The 24,014-nt window shown below is 35.5% G+C and overlaps 1 long non-coding RNA gene across 1 annotated transcript in view; it reads right to left on the bottom strand.

Moving 5' to 3' along the window:
- Positions 1-24,014, bottom strand: part of LOC110398985 — a 43,189-nt gene that overhangs the window by 2,677 nt on the left and 16,498 nt on the right. The window lies entirely within an intron of this gene.

Raw genomic sequence — 24,014 nt, 5'->3', positions numbered from 1 at the left:
AAAACAGCAGAAATATTGCAGCTCTAGGGGAAGGAGCAAAGGCACGTTATGCTGAAACTGCTCTCCTCTTCCTCCATGTAGGCCTTGGACTGAGCAATGCTGTAAAATATATACATTGCTTTCTGAAATAAATTATGGCTATTGTACCCTATGTGCGCGTGGAAATTTGAAATTAAGAGAAAACAATTACAGATTCTCAGGTCCATATGTGGAGTATGCTTACTACATTGTTCATATGCTGCCTAGAATTTGCAATGTAATACAAAATAGTGATAATTTATCAACTATACTGGTGGAAAAAAAAGAGAGACAAGAACTCTGAAATAGATATACTTTTATCTTGATGGCATAGTGAATGTTAACTGAATAAGGTGTTGGATGCTGAAATACAGCCACAAAGCCAATAGATTTTATTCGCATGCTTTGATCCATCTCTAGTGCTGCTTGATGTTTCGTTAGAAAGCCTTCATAAGCTAGAAGTGTTATTTCTCTGGGGCTGTAGTTTTCTTTTATACTTGTCAGTCCACAGATATTACAGTGAAATACATAGAACTGTCGCATAGTGAAGTGTTAGGAATGTGTAGTATCTATATCCTACTTTGAAGATATTCCGGTGTTTTTTGGACTTTGATCCGAGAGTTCCCCTCATAAGTAAACTCTACAAATGCATTTTATGACTGTATTTTGGAATAGCTCATTTCAGGCTAAGAGCAGTACATTAGAGATGTTGATGTCTCATGGAGTGTGAGCTGTAAAGAAAAAACATTCTAACAATAGTTCATTACAATTTTCTTTCATACAGTCCTTGTAATTGAACTGTTAAACAGAATAAGAAAGGTACTTTTGGTTTGTGTTTCTTCATTTTTTTGTCAGATAAGATGCAAAACAGGGTGTGAGGTGTGTAGTTCTGAAACTAATTCTGAAATCTTATTTTTCCAAAGCAAGAGCAAACAAGGTCCTCCTTCTTAAGCAGCTGGAAATCAAGCTGTAATGATGGCCTTCGTTTGTTAAGTAACTTTTGTGCTCAAAGTAGTAAACAAACTTTGAAGATGAAAGGAAAGGAAATTAAGCTGCCTCAGATATATCGTGACTTGGACAGGTGCAGCCTGTGGTGATTCCTAGAGTCCTCCTACTTCCTTCATCCAGCTGGGAGGATGACATCTTGCTCCCTGCAAATTTGCAAGTCCAGATTTCCCTCTACAGGAAATCAGGATGGATATCTAGTCCTGTCTACTACTGTTTGTAAAAGACTGTCACATAATGTCTGCTGCGTCAGTGGGGTTATGTGAACATGGCTCTATGACTGTCTTACATATGACCTCATTACATTTCTCCAGGAAGATTTTATTTCCTTTTGGAAATGGAGGTGGAAGGCTTTTGCTTTTAGGGTGAGATGTGGACCTGGTAATTTTGGCAACTGTGAGTTCTTTCTATGACTATGAGAGGAACAGAGCAAGGATGTGTGCCTGTTTCTCATGCAATTTTAGAGTCAAGATGTAGCCAGAGCATACTGAGAAGCAGTCCAAGTTAGATGACTTATTTAGCCAGATTAATGAATACTAAGTTATAAAGATACACAGTAGCTTTAGGTCTGTGTTTAAAAATTGACAGGAATTGACTCTATATCCAAAAGACAACATGTAGTAATAAGAGTTGTAGTATGTTTATTGCATTAGCACAGTTTTTTTTGTTGTTGTTCATGTGGCTGTAAACTAAATATTCAATTGACATCAAAATAAGAGTAAAGTACTGCTCACGCTGAAACTACCCATCCAAACCAGGTGGTTTTAAAATCCTCTTTGAATACTGTTGCTGGTGAAAGAAATGTTAGAGAACTAAAATGATCTTTTTAAGGATTTCCACATAGTTACTGAGAATCCTTTTACATAAGATACATGACTTCACTTCTTTAAGAGTGTTGCGGTTTTCTGAATAGTGAATACTCCACATTTGAATCTCATGTGTACAGCAGAGTTATTTGAAAATATTAATAACACCAGGAAAATATAGCTGTTCCTGGCAAATATAATTGCATTCTCTTTTACTTTTTATTTTTATGGCCAGAATTATTTTAATTTTTTAATCATATACTTTTTTCCCAGAAAATGTTTTGTTTTGCCGCCTTCTTGTGGTGAGGATTCTTTTGTGCTCTCAATTGTTTTTGAACATGCTTAACTGAATTGATGCTTGCACTTCCAAGCTATGAACAGCTAAATTTGCCTCTGAAATAGCAAGAGATGTCCTACTGTTAAGTCTTACAGCAGTAAACTGAATGGAATTGTTAACTACATAGTACTGTGTAGGACTTATCACAGGACCACAGAATGGTTGAGGCTGGAAAGGATCTCTGTAGGTCATCTAGTTCAACCTTCATGCACAAGTGATGTTAGCTAGGGCGGGTTGCCCAGGACTCAGTTTAGTTGGATTTTGAATATCTTCATAGATGGAGTCTCCAGAACCTCTTTAAGCTACCTGTTTAATCATCCTCACAGTAAAAAAAAAAAAAAAAAAAAAAGTTTCTTCAAGTGGAATTCTATGTGTTTCTATTTGCCCTGTTGGTGGGGACTAATGAGAAGAGTCTGGCTCCTCTGACTCTCTCTCATGTATTTATAGACATCTTCCTGAGCCTTCTCTTTCTTGGACTGAACAGTTTCAGCTCTCCATCTCTCCTCACATAAAAGATGCTTAATTGTCTTAGTGATGATTCCCTGGAGTGGATCCAGTAAGTGCATAACTGATAACACTGTTAAGCTGATTGAATAATTCTGTCTACTCAGTCCTTCTCTCCAAAACAATCCATTTCCTCTGTGGAGATAGGGTCATCCAAAAGAGAATGACAGCCATCCTATGTGAACATTTTACTAGGCAGTGCTGACAATTATAAGCTGCATGTGCAGTAAATCTTGTCCAAAGATCTCAAAACACTTCATAAGCTGCAGTCTGAAATCTGTTTCTTTCTCTTACTACAAATGAAATCAGAGCAAGATCTTCTCTTTTCCTTTGTTTTAAAGGGAATAAAAACTTATTTAAACTGTTCTGGGATAACAGGTTACATGCCATGCTATACAAATAACTACAAAGCGATTTCTTCATGATAAAGGATAAACACTGGAAACATATGTTTATTGAAATCAATACAAACAAAAACATGAAAGATGTCTCAAACTTAAGGAAGAGAAGAACTGTCAGTACATACATAGAGGGTTACTTAGCATTTTAATGTTAGTTTTAAATGAGAAATTTTAAGCCTTCTGTCATTCTGTCCCTGAATTATGTGCAATTTGCTCTGAAGTGAGGAGGAAATACGTGCACATGAAATGCCAGATCAGATTTGTATCACTGACCTACAGTTGAGATTCAGTTTACAAATAAACTTGATCATGGTTGCAGGGTAATAATTTATCTGTACATGTGCAAAACCCCCCCCCCCCCCCAAAAAAAAAAATCCAGTCAAATAAGAAAAATAACTGGGATATGAAAAAGATGGGATTTTTAATTGAATAAAATACAAATATCTGATTAAAAGTACAAGCATACAAATTCCTAATTAATTCAGTAGTGGCTGACAAGGCATCATGTTCACTCTCTTCCTCCACTAATAGCTTTCCTGCAAGAGTTAATGGAATCATACAGCAAGACATGGACAAGGTAAATCACTGCATATTCAATGAAAAGCCAAGTTGCATTTCCCTTGATAGAAAACTTTCACCTAAACTGTGTCTTTCAGAAGCTGAATATAGCAGAACAAAGTAATTTCATTTCAGTTTTAGTTGGATTCTTTAGGACTTAATAAGTAATGTCTTGTTACAATCAATAAACACTATCAAGTTATGTCTGTGTGTGGTGGTTTCACTTTAACAAACAGCTAAACTCTACCACAGCCACTCTCCTACTCCCCCCTCAGAGGAGGAAGAAAACAATGGAAAAGGGCTCAAAATGTGAGATATGGACAGAGATCTAACAGACTAGAGCAGGGAGAAATAAAAACAAACTGAGACCACCACCCACCCTCGTCTACCTCCTCCAAGTAGGGCGGAGGAATATGGTCTGTCCTTAATGCTTCATCTCTGCTGTTCCTTATTGGCCAGTCTGAGTCTTCCATCCTCCACTGCCCCAGCCCTCCTGCCCCACAGCGGGCTTCTCCTGGACTGCAGGGACTGCTGCTCTGCACCCAGCACTCTCACCCTCCTGCGCTGACACAGGTGCCTGCAGAGCCACTTCTCTCCCACTGCTCACTCCTCTCTCCCAGCTGCTGTGCACAGTGCTTTCCCCTTCCTTCCATCTGCTCTTCCAGAGCACACCCAGCCTCTCTCACGGCTCAGCTCTGGCAGTGGTGGGGCCCTTGGGAGCAGCAGGAGCCACTCTGCTCTACGACGGGCGGTGCTGGTCTCTGCTCATGAAGTCCCCCTCTGCAGTCCTCCCACTAACAAAACCTTGCCATGTAAACCCAATACCAATTTTAGTTGTCATACAGGGAAAATATAAATATTATACTACCCATTTATGAAGACCATTGTCAATCTAAATTGCATATTGTTTGGCAAATAAGCTATCACGCATGCATACTGACAAACTGAACTTAAGCAAACACTGGTCATTTATGCCAGGATAAAATGGAAATAGATAGTACCTTAAGATTTTAAATGCAAATGCATTTTATCCCTAAGGTGTAATTTATTAGGAGAACTGTAGAACTAGTAAAACATACAGCTATCTTAAGAATACGAAGGATAAGCATGTCCAGCTGCTGGAATGTATGAATATCAGAAGCCTGTGAAGTGCTTTTGTGATGTTTGTATAGTACCCAACATAAGTATGTTTTACAGTACAGCGTTTACTTAGCTGAAAGCATAAAGGTATTTTAAATTAGAAGTTCCTACATAGCAATTGAATAGTTTAGCTCATGTCTTCATGGAAACTTCTTCCAAAAACACCTTGAAATTATACTCTGTAACCTCCTATCTAAAGTAAACAAGATTAATGTCCGCCTTAAACAAAAACAGTCTAAATCTGTTCTGTGATTTGCCAGAATGTTTTTCTGTCAGTTTTGATATATAGTTTTGATATATAGTTCCTAATGCAGATTCTCTTTTCAGAATCATGGTGGGAAAGTCTTTCATGTTAACATACAGACCTTATCTCAAAATCATGTTAAATTATTAGCATAGCAATCTTAAAAGTCTATAACTTTGGTGTTATTGTGTAGTCCAAATGTTTTTCATCATCGTGCTGCAAAAACATGAACTGCACTGACTTTCATCTCATACAGTACATGGATTATTTCCATTTGAAATGTTCTGGCTATTTCCTGAAGAAGGAAAAATAAATCATCATGACTATTGATAATTATCTACATATTTTTAAAAACTTCTGTATTTCCTATAGCTCATCTGCCTTATGAGGTGCAGAACGATATCACTTCTCTCACTAGAAGGATAACTGGTCTTCATTAACTATAATAGAAAAAGCCAGAATTAAATCTCCACTGACAGATTTCAGTAGATCTATTGTCAAATCCTGATGTTGTTCCTATTTTTCTCTCCATCACATACTACTGAATTCAGGTTGTATCTAGTTCAAAGGGGACAATTATAGTGTGTTAACTAAATCTTGTTCTGTCTATTGAGTATTGTATGTTGATGTTATGGGGAAATTTAAGACACACCTGTCAAATGTCTGTCTCAGGAATTTTGAGCTAGCGCAAATTCATATTTGAGCTGGATAGTGGTATAGATTTCAGTCTGATATTAAAACTTTCAAATACCAGGTTAAACTTAGTGTTAGTTTTTGTTGTTTTATTGTTTTCTTCATAAGAACCACAATAGCTGTGTGGACAGAGTACATGCCCACGGGTACATGAGGATGATAGGATACCTGAATGCCACCTCTATCTATTTGAAATTTTACTGTTGTACTTTGCCGACCAAAAATATCCTTGAAGGATTTTTCTCCCTGCTGATCTTTTGTTCTGTTTCTCTCTTTTTTTTTTTTTTTTGTTGGGATAATTATGGTGGTAATTTGGCTACAAGATTCTGAACTTGTGTGATTTTTAGTAAGAACTACGTGGATTTGAATCTGTCAGCTAGTCATAATGCTTCCTCAATATTACCCATTTAATGTCAATTATAGACAAAAAATAGCCCACTTATTGTCTCATATTAGCATCCACATCAATAATTGTGCAGAACAAAAGGCATAAACTGAGACCATCTGCTCTCAGAACAATAATCTACCTAAAAAATCTTAGCCAGTAACTCACAGTAAAAGATTCTGATGCATTTATCTGGGATCACGCTGCTTAAGTGTCTTTTGTGATTAAAATTATTACTGCTTTGGCCCATCACCTATTAGGACATACATTTCCTAATTTCAAGTAAAATACTGTAATTTTATCTTTATTACCGTATTAAATTAAGATGACTTCTACCGGATACCTATAAGAAAAAAGTATAATTTTATTTTATGTCTCATTGTCACTTTCTTTCCTGTTGATGTTAAGAATACGTAGGATTTTTTTTAGAAATGCCTATACGCTGCAGACTTTTATTGTTTTGACAAGTGCATAATTCTTGAGCTGTGCTAAATGCCAAAATAAAGCTATATCAAAATGTAAAATGTTAACCAGAAATGCCATCATGACCTGAAAAGTAAAAAAAGAAAGAAAAACATATTTAAAAGAATCACAATCACAAAAGATTGTTGATATTTAAAGAGAATATACTGTGACTTTTCTCCACATTGAATATGTGGAATTTTTCCTGGCAGCTCGCAAGAAGAGATAGGAGTTTAAGAAATATTGACAAAAGAGTATAAAAGACAGATAAACTCATGCTGATTTAAACCTGTGTACCTATTTTATTCTCTTGCACATCAAGCTTGTCAAGTCATCAAAACTTTCTTCTAAAAAAAAAGTAAATGACAGTAATGCATTGCAAATGCCCAATGCATTTAATATAATGTCTTAAATGTTCTGTTCCAATCAACTACGTATCAGTGAATGTTCAAAATATAATTCTTTAACTCTCAATATTAACAGTTGAAACTTGTCTACAGACTACCTTTCAATAAAGAGATAGTTTTTTTTCCTCTAACAGTGAAATTTAATGCTGCGTTTCCTTTTTCTCACTTCTTAATGTGCACCCATCTTTCCCCTTGATTTCAATTGAATTTTTATATCCTAATATGATTCATAAGTTCTGGGATTTTTTTCCTCATATTTATGCTGACTTCAATAATAATTTACTTCACAGTACTCAAAATACTACATGGGAAGAATTCAAAGACAAATTACCCCTTCAGGAAACTTGAGTTGTAAACTATTGGGTTATAGATGACCTTACTAACACTCATGAATTGACACTGTGATATCTAAAGATAAGATTCAAGATAATGCTCAAAATTTCATGGGTATTTCTAGGTTGTCAAGTTTAACAAATAGATACCATTTTTTTAATTAGACAGGTTTTAGCAATTAGGTGAAGTAAAAGAGCCTACTTTGGCTGTATTAATGGTTAATCTGTCTGCTTATTTGTCATTCCCTTCCTAAAACCAGTTGTACTGTGGAAATACTGCAGAATCTCAAAAGTTCTGAAATTAAGTAAGTTTCCCACTCATCATTCAATGCAAACATAAATACTGAATATTTGTTAGAACAAAAGGAGATAATCACATTTTATGGGAACAGCTAATACTCAAACCAATAACTAAGTTTTTATGTCAACTACGTAGATTATTGCACTACTGCCTCGTGTTCCAGAATTTGGAGACAGCTTTTAATGGAGCAGTGCTGGAAAAACAGTTGATTGTTCTTGATTGGTTTCTGCTGAGGTTGACCTTGTTCATTATTCAGTGATTTAGAAATGCTACATAAGTGACTTAAGAATTTTCTAGTATGAAAATACTGGATGCGCAAATGTGGTAACATATATTGATGCATAAGGAAATATTGCTAATAAGGAAAGGAAAGACAATGTCTAACCCTTCTCTACTGTAAAAAAAATATTTCTAATAACTGGTTTAATTTCTTCCCCACATACTTGCCTATGCTTGCATTATTTTTATATCATGAGTATTCATTATTATTTAATGATTAAGATTTAATTTTCATGTTGGAATATCACTTTTAACATTTTTGGAAGAAAAATGATTATGTATATTTCTGCTAGTTCCAATTGAAGGCTCTTGCAAGCTGTTCTGTATCATGCAGTTTATTTTTCCCAAAGTCAGTGTGCGCATGTCTGCACAGCTACAATATGGGACAGTATGTAGGTTTAGAGCTATGGCTAGTATCATAGCAAGTGTTCAACAAATTGGCAAGTCATTACTTCAGCCTTTGCCTATTTAATAATGCAGGGCTCTGGCCTGTACTTATGAGACCAAGGCTGAAATTTACTGTGGCCTGAACCTGTTCCAAAAGTAATAAGGAACAGATAGCAACAGCTATAATATAGGGTGGCAATTTTGACTAGCTACATAAGCTAAGTATTTTACATTCATACATTACAATTAATAATGCATATAACAGTGCTTTTCTTGTAAGTGAAAGCCTGCAAGTGAAGTTAAAAAAAAAAAAAGGGCAAACAAAGCAAAAGATTCATTTCTTATCTGATATCTTGAAGAGCAAAAATTAGCTCACGGTATGGATTTCTCCTTCACATTTGTATCAAGCCTGCAGAAATTTCAAATATGATTATGTCCAATATTAACTTCCTCCAACAACAAAAGGAGCATTTATTTACATGGCAGATACAAGATTCATATCCATATTCTTAAAAACTCTATGTAAAAACCCCTCCTATTTTAAAAATGGAATAGAATTATAGTGCTTTTGATTGTTAAATCTTCAAATTAATTTAATCTTGGTCTAATTTATAAAATTTTATTTTACTTAAACTCTTCCTTTTCATCCAGTTTGGTTCCAAAAATATGAAAGTTCATATCTCTTCGCAGAGCTTTAAGCACTTCTTTCTCATCAACCTTCTAGTATTTCCATACACACACACACACAAAAAAAAAAAAAATTACTTTGGGACTATAAAAACAAAGGAGTTCTTGAAACAAAACCCCAGTCTGGTTACTCTGGTATTTGACTATATCCTGACCAAAAAACTACTGAGTTAGAACCATCCTTACAGAATGAGATTATCAGGACTTCCTGATTAAAGTGGTTTGCTTAATTTCCTTAAGTCTCAGCTCTGTATTTTACTAAGCTACACAGTCATAAATAATATCTAATAATTTTTGACTTAAAGGAAAGGAGAAAATGATAATTTAAAATGTATAGAAGTAACCTTTTTGATTATCACAGTTCAGGTACCTCACTTACTTGAAGGGACTGTAGGGGGATGACAACTAGTCACATCTGACTGATAGTTCCAGCAAATGCAGACAACCAAACAAGAAGCATGGTGTAGAAGGTCTTAAGTTATCACTGGTAAACAGCGCACTAAATTTTCACTAACAGTGGCTTTTAAGATCTGGAGTGACTTATGCATATCAAATTGTATGATGTGCTGAATAAATAGTATGCTCTACAGAATTTTCTTCTCGTACAGACAAAAATTATGAAAAACAAAACACCAAAACCAAACCAAACATTACATAAGTGTCTTCCATAAGCTCTTTTGCATCATACCTGGCCTTTTTAGAATGAAAATAGCTTTACTTACTAAAAGGAATGACTAGAGCTATACAAAAAACTTTAACAATACTCATGCAAGTGGAGATCGGACTGAACTGAGCTTCTAGCCCTCCAACTGCAATAAAGTTGATTGACTGACTTATGAAAATTACTGTCTATGTATAGTCATCAAGCTATAATTTGTCATAATCAGTGTAATCATATCAGTCTTCAGTATATAGAGAACTTCTGTGAAGTACTAGTGGAGTACATGGAGAAGGAAATGCATGAATGCAATTTATTTCCAGTCCTGAAATACTTATAAAGACAGAGGCATCTCAGGGTCAGCTCTGTAAGGGCATCAGTGCATAGTAAACCAGAGACTGTCCTCAAAACGATCTATTGGGATTGTTTTTGTGAAAGTAGTTTCTCAGATAGTAACCAGAACAATGAGAACAATACTTTGTTGAATTAAACATAATGATTTTTTATTATTTTATATTTTTTCTGAAAAGGAATGATTTTGCTAGAATTAAGAATTAAGAATGTACAGTTAGAGAAAAACCAAATAGTGTACTGACGCATCACTTCAAATGGAGGTATTTTGCTAAGTGATGAGTTATTCTACCTAAAATAATAATTTTAGCACCATTGACATGCAAATCATGTAAAAATGACCAAAGGTTTGTTTGGCTGAGATAGCTGCATCCCTTAAACATGAACTGTGCCAGAGAAGGCTGGTCACTACTACTTATAAGAATACATTCTAATTCATTTTAGACATCTCACATCGAAAGACTGAATACCAGGTTATTCTGAAGTGGAAGGTTTTCTCATTCTCACTTCATGCTGTTTGAAATTTGTGGCACTTTTTTTTTTTTTTTTAACCTCTTTTCTTCAGGAAGCGTGGTAGAAATTCTCGATTTGTCCATTCTCTGACAGGATGATATTGCAAGGTGTATCAGAACATTTCCTGGGTTCCTTCTGGTTATTGTAGGTCTCACTAAAATAAGGTTGAGAGGAAATATTTGTACATGTATGAAGGTATTATGCTTTCCTCTACAGCTTGTTTTAGCTTTAAGTCTAGTAAATGCTTCAAAAGTTTAGGTTCTATTGTCTATCATTACTTTTTTTCCTATTAATTTACATGTTTGTACATATATGGGATATAAACTCTGGAGAATTTTTCTACTAAGCTGAATACAAAGATGATTATGGCTAAATATGTATCTAAAACCCTTGCATGCTTTTAGCTTTGTAGCTCAAATATTAGTTTTCAAAGTTTAAAAAAAATTAAAAAAAATTTTTTGCTGTGAACATGAGGGAGAAGCTCACCTCACTAAATTAATTTGTTTTTAACCCAGCTAGAGGGCTCACAATGGGATTGTATTGTTTGTTCTCTAATCGCTTACGCTCTTTACTCATTTGCAAATGTACTTTGCTGGATTTTTTTTATTTTGTGAAATGTGAGAAATATATATATATGTATATATATAAATATATTATATGTTATATATGTATATGCTGCCCAGATAACCCCAAGACTTACCAAGTGTGCTGTTAACTGTAGGCAAACATTATCATTAGAAGTCCATGCGTTGCTTGCTCTGTTCTGAAATTCACTGAACTAAAAATGGAAAGCGTTTTCTTCTTTTCAAGTGCTTCCCCAACATCTGCTACTAGGGATACGTAAGCATGCAAATGATAAGTAGGCTCACATTTTCAGATTAGAACCAGCCTTTATTTAAACATGCATAAACCTATAAGAAGACTTCAAAAAGTAGTAACATGCATGGATTTTGTAGCCTGTTCCCTAAGTTAGAGTGTTAAGAACTTTCTAGAACCATTCTTGTTCAAGAAGTAGTGTTGCTGCAGTTTTGTAAGTTTTGGATACAGCTTTATCATGATTATTAAATCTTTTCTGCAGAGAAGCAAACAGATGATGTAGAGTGCAAGGGGGGGGAAATGCAGAAAAAAAAAAAAAAGCCAAAAAAACAGCCACCTCCAAAAAAAGAGTTTCAGCATGTCTAGTAAAAATTTTTCTCACACATACCTATATGATCATGTATTGAAAGATATACGCTCAGAGTTTGTTCTTGACAGTTGGAATTATCTATCTAGTGGGAGTAAGATGAAACTTTCTGACTGCTTCAAAGTAGAAATTTCTCTGATTTAAAATTGTTCCAGAAAAAAAATAACATACTTAGGAATGTTTGGGCTAGGACACTCTTAAAAGATAAAGAGAAGGAAAGTTACTTTAAACTCAGTTTTCAATGTTATGATTCAAACCTGGTTTTTAAAACATTTTTGGAACTGGAAGATCTGAATACGAATATCTATATCAGTGATTAACTTGTACAAGTGAAATGAGCATGGAAGGTGAACCCAGTTTTTAAAGTTATTTACTGTTTTTTTTTAAATTGAATATGTAATTTGTAGCAACTATGACAAATACCACCTGTACTTAAGTAAAGAATAAAGTTTTAAAAAGAGTTGAAAAAAAGAGAGAAACACTTCTGAAAGAAGCCAGGAAAACAGCTAAGGAGTAACTTCATACTCAATGTGTATTTTACTCATCTCCATTTCAAAAATATTAATGTAAATAAATTATAAAAAGGTTTTTTTGGAATTTGAAATCTTCTGAGAATTTGTAAGGCAAAACATGTAAAAATTATATGGAAGGGACAAAAAATTTTCTTCCATTCTCGTGAATGAATTTTGAGAGATGTCATAAAAACCTTAAGTGCTTCACACGTTTACACACAAATAAAAACACTTCTAATCTATATTTTCTTGAAAACAAACAAAGCAGGTCACAATGCCATGGACATGATGCCATACCTTCTATTTTACCTGTGTCTAGTGTTATTCTGGAAGGTGGTTCTACAGTTGTAGCATGCAATGCTCTGAGACATATGTTTTGATTTTTAGGTAGTCCTGTATGTACAGAGCCAGGAGTTGGACTAACAATCCTTATGCGTCTCCAACTTGAGATATAATAGAATCATTGAATCATAGAATATCAAAGTTTTATTGTATGAGTTTTCTTGTAAGCAGACACTATTGCATTACAAAATGGGAAAAAGTGCTTTCTTATTAAATGCAGATCTTCAACGATGCACAATTCTACAAAGCAATGATCTGAGGAATAAGATATTTTACTGACATTGGATTTAAAGAAGAATGAAAGCAGAGATCTCAACTAATTGGAATAATGCTTAATTCACTATGTAAAATTGTATAAATATCTCATGGCCACATGGAACTGTCAACACATGTATATATAATCAGCCATTGTTGCTTTTTTTCTATGGTAAGTTAATCTTTCCAACTTTCATCTTCTTACTGAATGCTTATTGTTTGTTTTTCTACTTCTAACTTCTTGGCCAGTTAACCAAGCTGATAATTAAACTGATGTTTCTCTTGCTTCATTTGTTTTAATTTTTCATGCTGCTTCTTATCTTACTTAAATTCTTTGTCTCCACAATTGTTTTTCTTTCCTGACTATAACATTAGCTTTTCTGAATTTTGAAACTTTCTTCTTCCTCTTTAAACTGATCATCACTTTTTCTTTTTTTTTTCTGAAATATTCTACTGTCTGCTCTCTTTCAAATTCTGCAAGTTTCCATATAGTTTTATAGTGTTGGAAGTCCCCTTGAAACCAGTGTCAAAGGAGGAATATCGAAATGTTTCCTCTATTTGAGGGATTTGGTTTTGAAAAGAATAGAACACACCTATTAAGTGGAGGTCCTAGTCTATACATCTTTTTTTTTTGTGTAAGTAAATTAGTTCCCAGTAGTACCAAGAAACCACTGAAAAATCCTCTGCTGTACCTTTCCTGCAATATGCCTGTATCTGTATTTTGTATAAACACTAGATTAGAGTATGGGAATAGAGGAACAGGGAGAGATCCATTAGAGGAAAGGGAGAAGTTACCAAGACTACTTAAAAAAAAAAAAAAAAAGTTGTTTTTTTTTTCTTTTAGTCTAATAAATGATTTCTTGACCAGTCTCACTCTAAGAGAAAACAAGTGGTGCAGTTGTAGAAATACTTATTTGGTAATTTTCAGACTCTCCTTTCATGCTGTACCCACCTCAAAAATGTTAGTAACACCTGGAGATGCTTGTTTGGCAGTACCCTTGCTATTGAATATGTTGATGCATGTACTCTTTAAAATAATTGATATCTTTCACTAAAATCCTTGCAGAGTTTATGTGTACCTTGTTTGAATCATTTTTAAATTGTTTTCTCTGATCCACAAAATCCACAGATCTTCCTACGCTGTATATAACCAAGCTGTGGCATTCCTCTTCTTGTCTTGGTTGAGAAGTACCTCTATGCATTCTTAAATAAATCAGTGAAAATAATCTTTTTAGTCATAAATCATACTGTGTTAGTGTCTTACAAAGATGTAATTCTGTAATCGGTTTGTAAATGGAAATACCTCACAAATTAGTACACGTTTTTAAAAAACAACTAATGTATTCTATGTGTGGTGAGTTTTTAAATGTAAACTTAAAATTTGATAGTGCTGCAAAGGCTGCTAAAAATCACTGTAATCTATCTGGAAAAATTACATGCGTAATCAAATTTGTCAATTAGACAGAGAATAGGCAACCAGGTAAACTTAGAAAGCTGCTGATGGCTCTGTCAGACCTGTTAAACTGATGTTATTCATTTGAAAATGTAAATATGTCAACCAAATTATTGTAAGAATTTTTGTCAATCATTGAATTTTTAGACTGAAAATTAACAGACATAAAACCAATAGAGATAAAACCCTTGAAAATACTTTTTAACATTTGTAACTTTGAATGTATTATTCCATATCAACATACATTTCTACTGTTTCTGAAACCTTAATGAAAGCTGTGCTTTGGCTAGTCTTATCTGAAACACTTTTGTTCCCCATCTCTTTTAAATGTATATTTTTGGATGCTTCTCTTTTAAGATGAGAGGGTAGCTGGTATACTTCAGAGCAAACTTTCACCTAAGACATTTCAATAATTTCTTTTTCAATTATCAAGATACTCTGACTCTTATTCTGTAATGTGTTTGGAAAAAAAAAAACTTTCTGATGTTAATAGGCACTACTTCACAGTTGGGTCGTGATCTATATTGTTGCTGATAGTGCTGCATTTTTCTTTTTTATTATTAACATTGTAGAACACAGAATCTCCAATTGATGCTTTATTTTATATTTTCAGAATGATATGTGATATGGTACAGCAGGTCTTTGTCTAGGAACTCTTATACATATTGTTATTCAGTGCAAAAGAGTAAACATATATAGTTAAAATCTGTACTATCTTTGCTGGAAATTTTTGTTTCTTTATGCAATTCAGATTTCCAGAACGAAAATCCTTTAACACCTTTTGAACACATTTTTTTCCTTTAAAAATGTAGTCAAATTAAATGCCAATCCAGGAACTTAATTGTTTTATAAAAAATACATATATGAAGTAAAATTGTCTGTGGTCGGGGTGTGGGGAATCCCCCAAAAGAAATAAAACAGAAGGGAGATTATTTTGAAGGAAAACAAAAATAATCTATTGGTATGTGTACTAACATCCGACTGGCATCTGTACTGTATAAGTATAAATAGGTATAAATAGGATAGAGCAGTTGCTCTGTGATAAGTAGTGAAGTATGAAGCAAAGCATGCTAAGACACCGTGACATGAACCTCTCTTCTGTATTGCTAGAGGATTTAGCTCCATTTACCATTGCTGGAGGTTTAGCATCCTGTATATCCCAACCATTCTGTGAGGACTGCATGTAAGTACTTGCTAAAGCAGAAAGTTGCAGTTTTATGCTATGAACTTAGTGTCTGTTCATCCCCAGCATCATCACCAGGTGTATTTCTGATGTGTCTGTGCAGCCTGACCTGAGATTAAATGGTGTCTTGGGCCAGTAGCAGAGGAGACAGGGTCAAGAAACCCAGATAGCGTCACAGTTCTAAATACACTATATTACTCTTACAGAAGTTATTAGAGTTTGTAGTTTAAGAAAGTAAGTGGTAAGAAGATCTGGTTTTATTTTTTTTGTCTTTAATGTCGTATGAATTTTAAAGATGATATTAACCAGGACAGGTGGCCTGAATTAGGCCGGGGTAATTCCATGTGCTATGACAGCATGTGGAAGGCTGCAAAGGTGTGGGAAGTTAGCTGGGGGGCGGCCTCTGCTCAGGTACAAGCTGAGTGTCATTTGACAGGATGTTGTGCTGGTAGTGAGGCCTCAGTTTGCCAGCAGTTGAATTCATCAATGGGCAGGGGGTGAGCAACTGCATTGCGCATATATCTAGTTATCATAATATTTTCTTCTTTTCCTTTTCTGTCTTAGTAAATATTTTTTATCTCAATCCACAAGCTCTGAGTTGTTTCCAATTTTCTCCCTTATCCTGCTCTGAAGGAGTGAGCGAATGGCTCTGTGCTGTTTAGCTATGTGCCATGTCAAACTGCAACATACTTGGAAAAAATAAACATAGTAAGACAAGACGGCTCCATATATAGCAGCACTCAGTAAGGATATATTTCTGTAGTTTCTGTGTTACAAATGAGTGCTAAAGTCCTTGCAGCTTCAGACAAATTTTGCAGAACGTTAGTGACTGATCCTCTACTTCCAGTTTCAAAATCAATCATAGATTCTGAAGTTTCTTGACTTGAGATTGGAGATCTCAAATATTAGCATGAGATTTGAGTCTCAAACCTTTTTTACACAAATTTCTTCAGAGAATTCATTTAATGGATGTTTTGCTAGGAATAAAGTAACATATTTGCATTATAGCATCCTACAGTAATGCACCAAGCTGCAAAGAACCATGTTTTGCAACACAGGGAATATATCTTCTGAAAGGAGCTGAATTATGTCCAGGTAGTTAAGAGCGCAGACATAGAATAAGTGCACCCACTAGAAAAAAGCTTGTCCTAAGTCATTTAAATCACTTGGAACATTTTATCTGTCACCAAGTGCATTCTTGCTTCAGATAACACTTATTAAAATACTAGCAACCGCATAAATGTACAATATTTTTTTCAAATAAAATATACAGCAGTTTGTTCTGTGCTATTCATCTGCGGCTTATATATAGGGATCAACTTGCCACGACTTCCTACATAAAGAAATTTTGTAAGTATGAGTAAAATGGCTTATCTTCACTACCTTTTCTAAATGATACGTGCTGTCCTGCATTAATGATTGATTTGTTTATGGCAATTACTAATTTGTGCCATTTTTCTAACAGTAACAAATAGAAGCATGAATGCAGAAGGTGGTTATTTGCTAGCCACAGCTCAGTGTACCATATAATCAAATCCTTTTTCAGAGCATCCTGCTACATAATCAGATATTGTGAATTGTCAAATGCAATTTTATAAATATATGTATTCATTAAAAGTCTCAGTAAGCTTGTCATGGCATGCAGTAAGTACATTTTTCTTTTATTTTCGTACTCTCTCCAGTTCTTTATGTATGTAGTAATTCCGTCATCTTCAAATATGGTTTCTATGATGCAAAGTAACACTCTACATCTACAACGTGCTAGTCTACAAAACTACATCTATTAGACTGGATAGTTGATTTAAAGGTTGCTTTTCCCCTATGTAATGCATTTTAAAGTTTCTCATGCAATTTACAGCACCATCCAACAAGTACTGTGATACGTAGCATGAAAGTAGAAGAAACAGCTGCAGCCACAAGAAGTGTTTGTCTTATCACTTCTGTTTGTTGTAAGATGCTTGCTTCATTTCTGGCTCATGCAGACCTTAGGAGTTCATATTTGCTACAAGGAACAGGTCAGAAGCCTGTTTTCATAAGGCTCTTCACATTGTTTAGAACAATGAAATTCAAAATTGATTCATAACTCTCTGAAACTCTGAAGGGACTGGTTGATTCACCAGTAGGAGGAAAAAAGTGTTGGAGAAATGCCCTGAAGATTGTTAAAGATGTTGCAATAGATGATACTAGAAAATACCGTAATTTTAGATGAAGGAAAAGGAGTTTCATAATGTTTTGTATATATTCAAAGCATGTTTTTAAACATTAGATGTGAACTCAATGGCTTTAATCCATTAAAAGCCCAAACATAAATACCTTAAAATTTTAGAGCTCTGTGCTAACTATCTGTGTATGAGCTATTGGTATTTGCAGTCCAAAGAAATATCCCACAAGTGCAATGGAAAGCATTTTGCAGTTCCGACATAGTGAATGCTGTTTAGTGTCCACGTACGCTCATCAAATGTCTACTAATTGGATGATGATGATGAAGACATCTGCCAGATTAAAAAACAACAACAACAAAGCAAGGAGTATGCCAGCCAGAACAATAGTGAGGGAAAGAAAGAAAAGGAAATAAGCAATAACAACATTCCAGTTAAAACAAAGAACAAAACAGTAGAAGTGCAGATGAGTGTCAGTCTTCTCCAGACAGCACAGAAAATGAAAGCTGTGCAAACACATCCAAGATATATTTGGAGAAGAGGCAACTATATAATAAAAAAAAAAATAGTCTGAGGATAATAATCTTGTCAGCATTTATCTTTAAGAGATCAAACAGCACATTTTCTCAGACATATATCCTATGTGAATTAGTAGAATCACTTAGTAAGGGGTTCGAGAAACAGTAACTGATTCTTGAAAACAATTACTTTAGCTCTGTTTTTCCTTACAATCCTGATTATTGGATGTTGTGGTATGTTAATTTACTTTACACAAAGAAGAAAGAGGGGGCTAGAGAGGTCAAAGTTCTATTTAATATATTTAATGTGATGCCATATAAATAAGTAGTGCCATCTGCATTATGAAATTGCAGGAGACTTTACTTTGACCTCCATTTCAGCAACTTCAGTGTGTGAATAGCTGGAATTTACAGTTTTCCTTGGTGGTGGTGTTTTTAATAGCTTAATTCAGTAAGGATTTGTGTAAATTAGCAACCTTCTGAGGGACAGCTCGGGCACTTCTGGACATATTTATACACGGCAAAGGCTCTCAGATACCTATTTTGAGGTACGAAATATCAGGCCAGGTTCAACATCATAAGGGAAGTAGCTGCAGCTCTATGCCCTGAGTTCAGACAATACCAAGGCTAGAGACATGCCTAGTGGACATCATGCAAACAAAGCATGTGTATATGACATATACGTGGTTGGCCATGATCACAGGCGGATGCTCAGAGCTCTCACACAATCATGGACAAGCACAGTCTTGCTCCCCTCACTGCCTGAGGAGAACAGATGTCTGTCTGTTGCAGCTCTAGGTGATGCACTATGGGCACAGGGCTCTGACACATGCCTGGGGCTGGTGCACAGTGTGACTCACTTGAGGATGCTAGCATGCAACAAACTCTCCAACCTGCGTTCATAGAATCATAGACCGGCTTGATTTGGAAGGGACCTTAAACAGCCTTCCAATTCCAACTCCCTTTCCAAGGGTAGAGCTTCCACCTACCAGATAAGGCTGCCCAGGGCGCCATACAACCTGGCCTTGAATAACTCCAGGGATGGGGCATCCACAGCTTCTCTATGGGCAACCTCTTTCATCACATTGGCACCCTCTGAGTAAAGAATCTCCTAATATCTAATCAAGATCTTAAAAAGCATTTCCTCTTTTTATATCCAGCCCAGCTTCTAGCACCCAGACACGTACTTTCTCCAGGTCCTGGCACCATGGATGTGTGGGCCTTGTGAGTTGAAGTACCACTCCAGTTTCTTATTTATTTTACTTGTATAGCAGAAAAGTATTAGTTGGAGACATACAGCATTGCTAGAGAAGCCAACTTCTCTCCTTTGAAATCAGAAAAATCTCACAGTAATGAAGCTGGATTTGCCTCATGTTGTGTAAGTCAGTCAGTCTTGACTTTTTTCAGCAGTAATTTGTCACAATGATAGAGCTCAGATAAAATCTTCAAGTCTGGTTTCTTAATCTGCATGTCTAACAAAAGAGTATGATAGAGCATTACAATTAAATGTTCTCATTCCTGACCTACAGTGTGTCATTGTATCTACTTATGGTGATAAAGAATTGTATAATCTCATGAAGGAAGAGGAGGAGGCAGCTGGCAGAACTTCTTATCAACTGACTCTGTAGTGCTTTGATAAAAAATTAACAGTTTAGACATATAAGAAGTGAAACTGATAAAAAGCATATATGAACTCATTCCTAGTATAAAATTGTTCATCTTGCAAAAAGAGGCTGTTGTCACCATGACCTTCTACTAATAAACATTAAAATACAGAGCTATTTAACTTAATTTTGTAGCTATTCCTGCAGTGCATGCAAATGAAATTTAATTACATATGAAAAAAGTTACATTAGATAATGTTTTTGACCTCCTACCCAATTACTGGCTATAAATATATTGACCTCTGCTTCTGGCGAACATATTGCAAATGAAACAACATACATTACTAAATAAGTATATTTTTATAATTTGGTAATATTTAGAAGTATTAGATACACTTCAAACACACAGAACATTTTTATCCCAAAGACCTTGTAATCTAAAGTGGAAAAGATGAGAAATGGGGAAAGGAACACAAACACCACATTTTGTCTAAAACTAGTCATGGCCCATACTTGGTTGTTTGTCCTGCTTTTTTTCCCCAAGTGGATCACACCAATTTCATCACTTCCTATTCTCCTCAGTCCTCTTAAGCCATCTTTTGTCTTTCTCCAGTATTGTGGACCAGTTTAATTCTCTATGCTTTTATGTACTTTTGATTAATCTGAATGACCTAAAGTAGTGTATCCTTTTGAAATAAAGATGGCTGCCACTCTTTGCTATATAGCTATGTATGTTACTGTAAGTGAATCTTGTTATTGTCTTCTGTGAATATCTGAAGAAACAATAAGAATGCTAGGGGGAAAGAAGTACAGTTACCGGAATAATAACTGCAATGCTCTGGTTTCTATACCAGTTGATTTGCCACTGTTCAAACTTCTCACAGGTGTTTGAGGTACAAGTTAGGTCACTCACATTCAGAAGTCCATTTAAAGCTTTTACATTTCACTTCTTTTTTTAATCCTCTTCTCATGAGGATATACAGCACAGGAAATAACTTTCCTTGCTATTAGTCTGCAGATTTCGAATTGAAGTACTCTGCAAAGATTTCAGTCACTAAGTAGGTTGCTCCAAAAGTGATGCCTCCTATTTATTTCCATGGAAACTACAACAGATCAAAGAACGCAGTAACAGTATTTGTAGCTGAGAATTTGCTCTATCAAAAAGAGATTTTCAAAGTAGTCATCATCGTTAGCTCTGCATTTTTGCCAGCAATGGACAAAGGCCTGTATGCAGCGCTCGTAAAGATCTGCAGCAGCAGAGGTTACCCACTGTTGCTGTCATTACAGCTGAAGTGCACTACCCACCACCTCACTGTGCTCACTTCCACTGTTTGGCCTCCCTAAAAGTTTAGAAAACATCAATGAATGCTTATGGGTGCCATTTTATTCTGCATGGAGGAATTCAGTGACATACCTCTGCTTCATATGCACTTCCTTGTCAGATGCCATTCTGTCAAACTGCCCCTCTGCTGCCATCTGTCACCCAGCAACAAAACATAATGAGATACTGGTGAGAAGTTAAGGGGTGCTCTGAACGCTGTCCTCCAGCGTAATCGTTTTATACCCCTTTTACATGTGGTTTACCATGAAAAGTGGGGGGGAGGCAGGAATTATTACAAGGTAAACAAAGACAGAAGTAGGGGTATGAAAAACACATAACTGCAGAAAAACAGAGAAATTTCCTTTGGTTCCTTAAGACCTCATTTTCCATTCCCAAATAAGTGAGGCATTGTTTATATATTAATCATAATATCAGTCTATAGTCTCCATATTTTTGCCAGAAGCAGCACTCTTCCCTGATGACTTCTGGTCATATGACTACTAGGCCACACGTTACACATAGATAAGGAGAGGGGAGTGACAGGGGCATACCTATGATCTTAACCAGTGTGTTTGACTGGAGCAGTTCTCGTTACCGACCAGAGAGGTGCTACCAGACCTGTGCACCATCCCATTCTCTGGTTCTGCACAACCTCTTCCTCCTTCTTCAGCAGGCTATGCTTGGGCCGTACACCACAGGAGGTTTGGTCTCTACTACTACACCACAAACGCCTGCCTCTAACATCATGGGCCAGCATAAAATAGGAGGCATTACTTTCAGAGCAAGCCTCATAGAGGATGTAACCTAGAAAGTCCAGTGTTTTTTCTTGCTTCTTTAACAGATTTGTATAGTGCAAATATGGAAGAAAGAACTGATTAATTTCTTAGATTTTCAGTTTCTCTATGCTCATGGTCATTTTCATCTTGCTATAGATGAAGTAGTACACCAGCTCAAATAGGGAAATCTTTCAGCTTTCACAGTAGGAATAACAGCATAAATACTCATAGGCACAAAGTAAATATTGAATTACATGTTGTAAAAAGTAACCGCTATTAACAGAAGAATTGAAATTGCCGTTCATTAAGACATCAAAAAAAATCCAGTTACCACAAAACAAACATCAGAAATAAGTAAAATCTTAGTCAAATGCAAGAAGCATTCCATCAAAGGAGCAGTGATTAACTTCATTCAAATCCTATGAATATTTTTGCCACCTCCCTCTTGATGGAGATCAATGATAAAATCTCATTTAAATCAAAATAACACTGAATCGTAAGTGTATTGAATGGATTGGTTTAGAAGGAACCGTAAAGATTATATAGTTCCAGTCCCCCTGCCATGGGCAGAGTTGCCACGTAATAGATCAAGAGCCCTTTCCAACCTAGCCTTGAATGCATCCAGGGATGAGACATTCACTGCCTCTCTGGGCAAGTGTTCCAGTGACCACCATCTGAATAAAAATTTTTCTTCTAGTATTTGATGTCAAACTCCCCTATTCTTATAAGCTATGTTTAAGTACTAGAAGGCCACAATGAGGTCTCCCCAGCCACCACCTGGACATAGAGCCATTGATCACAATCCTCGCTGCAACCGTCCAACCCATTCGTTATCCTCTGAACAGTCCACTTTTCAAATCCATATATTTCCAATTTTGGGATAAGAACTGGATGCAAGATGAAAGGCCCTGCAGAAATCCAAGTAGATAACATCAATTGCTCTTTCTTTTTCTACTGATGTTGTCACTTGACTATATATACACATTAGCTAGCTTAATTGATTTCAAAGATGAGGACTTGGAAGTAGTACCAGACATAAACTGAGAGGTACTCATACTTACAGATGGTGGTCGGTGGCCTACTTTATCAAGAATAAATAATTCTACATCCTTAGGAACCACCAGGAGACTCAGAATAGTAGAATTTTGTGGGAGAAACTACTCCCGTCTTCATTACTTTTTAAATGCTTTTAGAAAATAGAACTGCTGCAATGTGTCTGTCCAGACATGTCAAGTCAAGATAGGTCAGTAATTCATAGTAATCAATTTTTTCAAACCTTATAGTGAGTAAACAAGGTGATCTTTCTAATACACAAGTTATAAAAAGTCCAAAGAAACAGATTATGTTGGGATTTTTGCCTTCAAAACTGAGAACATAAACTGTAACATCGTCTTCTTTAAGTCACTTTTTTTGCACATTCTTAGACAAAAAAAAGAAGTGACTTTAAGAACAAATAGATTTAAAATACTTCAAGAACAGATAGGGGCAAGGTGGGCAGTAAGGAACTGCCTAAGGAAGACTTCAAAAGAAGTGCCAAAGTCTTTATATCTGAAAGGTGACATGAAAGATGTTGAGGAAATTCTTGTCCTTTAGTGGGATGTCTAACAGATTTTGAAAGCTCCAAGGAGCTTAATCTCATCACGTCAGCTCCCTGAACTGACCTGATAAAGGTCAATATTATTGAAACATCCTTACTGTTAAAGTGTGAATACAGTATCACAAACAAGCTATGCTTAACATAAGATAAATACATTCATATGAATTTTACAGAACTGATATTGGAACACACACCAAAATGTACAGTTAAGTATTGTTTTATAACAGCATACTGCCAGGACACTTTTTAAAAATTGCTATGTTTAATGGCCTCTTTTTCCCTTTATTTCACTATTTTATTACTCTTTTATATAAGGAATTTCAATAAAGTGCTTGCGATATCTAACCAAAACTTGAAACAGAAGAGCAGGGATGTGTTAACCTCTGTGAATTTGGTCTAGTTAGAGACATGCAGATATAGTGAAACAACCACAACTAGTTATCATTGTACACACTGAAGTAGAATTACACCATACCATTCATTTCTAGGGGTAAATCTGCACTAAATGTTTTCGTCCCCCAATGTTCTACAACATTTACTAATGGATTCGGAAGTAAATAATTTGCAACAGTATTAGGTTAGTTTTGCAACAACCCCTTAAAAATGACATTCCTCCAGAAGGCTTTTCTCCAGACAGCTCTTT

The sequence above is a fragment of the Numida meleagris genome, chromosome 4 (genome assembly GCF_002078875.1).
Source record: "Numida meleagris isolate 19003 breed g44 Domestic line chromosome 4, NumMel1.0, whole genome shotgun sequence".
Lineage (NCBI taxonomy): Eukaryota > Metazoa > Chordata > Aves > Galliformes > Numididae > Numida > Numida meleagris.
This window is presented reverse-complemented; position numbering and strand designations above follow the sequence as displayed.